Below are 2,474 nucleotides of genomic sequence, written 5' to 3'. Positions count from 1 at the left end.
TGTGGGCTGTGACTAGCCAGCTCAAAGCCAGTCCCTAGAGTGAGGAGACTCTGAATCTCCTATTTATGTCAGCCAGGGCTCCCTGATTGACCCATGTTAACAACCCCAATCAGGGATCTCAGTCAGCGATCCACCTGGCCCTGGTTCCAATCACTACCCCGTCAAAAGCTTCCTTCCAACATGCATCCCCACTTGGCTTTGTATTGTCCATAAATTTACAAATATTTTATCCTCACCTCCAAATCATTCCTGTTGATTGTGAACAGCTGTGGCCCAAGCACCTGTCCTTGTGGTACCCTACTATTCACAGCCTCCAAGACCAGAATGACCCATTTATTTTGATTCTGTGGTTTCTGTCTGTAGCCAATTCTTAACTCATACCAATATATTACCCGCATTTACCCACGTGCTTCGGTTTTTTAAAACCAACTTCTTTTTAGAATCGTTTTATAAAAGTCTTCTTAGTATTCAAGTATACAATGTCCATTGTCTCTGCATCTATCAATTTTGAGTGTTGCATCTTCAAAAATCTCCAAGCTTGTGAATGGGAATCCTGTTTGACAAGCCTGTGCTGACTATTTCCAATTGTTCTCCAGATGTTTATTTATTCTATCCTTCAGAATAGATTATCATTGCAGAATCTGAGCAATGTGGGACGATAACCACCAATGCATTTACTAAATCTATAGCCACCTCCTTCAGCACTCTTGGATGTAGATTATTATTGGGTCCTGAGGATTGATCAATTTCAGCCCCATTTATTTCTCCAGTACAACGTTTTTATTAATGCTGATTTCCTTTAACTCCTCATTCTTAGCCTCATGGTGATTCTGTAACCACCGTTAATTATTTTTAAAAACCCATCTGATTCACTGACATTCTTGAGGGAAGGCAATCTGTCGTTTTTACCCAGTCTGGTCTATGTGACCCCCAGACCCACAGCAATGGGATTGACTCTTAACTGTCCGTGGACAATTAGAGGTAGACAGTAAATGCTGGCCAAGCCTGCAACACCATTATGCAATTTCAGAAAGAAGCCTCGTGCTTCTGCCTGGGAAACAATCTCCATGACTCTGACGTGGGGTTTTCGATGGCATTCTGTTCCCTCTCTCTTGTAGGGATAAAGCATCCCATGCTCAGCACTTTAACAATAGGACAGGCCAATATTTATCCTTCAATCAACATCACTAAAGCTTGTCTTTACATTTGTTTGTGAGATCTTGCTGTGTGTAAATTTGAACACTCTCTACACCAGTGACTACACATCAGAAGCTGTGAAGAATGTAGGAATATACTGAGGTCACAGAATGCACTTTCTTTGAAAAAGCCTCTTTCGTTTTCCTCCTCAGACCTTTCGCCCTGTGTTTACTTGCTCTGTGTTGACTGATTCCTGTAGAGGAATTATACTAAACATCTACAAACAAAATTCCACAGCCACGAGAAAAATCATGAATAGTTTTATTTTGCACTTTTTGACTTTGGATTATTTTGCATTAAAGAAAATAAATGATTTGAGGGAATGTTTTCACCAGTGTTCTGCTTGAGGAGCTGACAATTGAGAATATTGTGGCTGTGTAAGAGTTTTGGCTGGGAGTGCTCTGTCAAGGTGTGATCATATCGTTATTGGGAGGCTCTAGTCACAGTGAATCACAGGACTCTGTCCAGTGGGTGCCTTGGTATTGCTGTTTGTGCAGTTTATTCAGAGGTGTAATACGCAAGTAATTTTTAAATCTTGACAGTTGGTTTTAAAAAAACTTGTCCCTTTACACACTTCCTGTCAACATTTTTCAATTCTAATTTTCTATTGTCATATTTATAATGGACGCTGTAAATATGTCATAATAGCACTGCCCTGCCAGAGGTGGAACATAGGAACAGGAGTAGGCCATTCAGCCCCTCAGATCCTGTTTCACCATTCAGTGAGGTCATGGCCGGTCTGTGGTCTAGCTCGGTATACCTACCTTTGGCCCATATCCACTAATGTTACCTTAAAAAAAACAACTAATTTAAAAACTAACTAACCCTGCATTAACTGCCATTTGTTGAAAGATTCCAACTATCTGCCATCCTTTTTGTATAGGAATGTTTTCTAACATCATCCAGAATGATAGAACATAGAACAATACAGCACAGAACAGGCCCTTCGGCCCAAGATGTTGTGCCGAACATTTGTCCTAGCTTAAGCACCCATCCATGTACCTATCCAATTGCCGCTTAAAGGTCACCAAACATTCTGACTCTACCACTCCCACAGGCAGCGCATTCCATGCCCCCACCACTCTCTGGGTAAAGAACCCACCCCTGACATCTCCCCTATACCTTCCACCCTTCACCGTAAATTTATGTCCCCTTGTAACACTCGGTTGTGCCCGGGGAAAAAGTTTCTGACTGTCTACTCTACCTATTCCTCTGATCATCTTATAAACCTCTATCAAGTCACCCCTCATCCTTCGCCATTCCAACGAGAAAAGGCC

This window comes from Chiloscyllium plagiosum, chromosome 31 (assembly GCF_004010195.1).
Source record: "Chiloscyllium plagiosum isolate BGI_BamShark_2017 chromosome 31, ASM401019v2, whole genome shotgun sequence".
Classification (NCBI taxonomy): Eukaryota; Metazoa; Chordata; class Chondrichthyes; order Orectolobiformes; family Hemiscylliidae; genus Chiloscyllium; species Chiloscyllium plagiosum.
The sequence above is the reverse complement of the archived record's forward strand: the minus strand, read 5'-3'. Positions refer to the sequence as shown.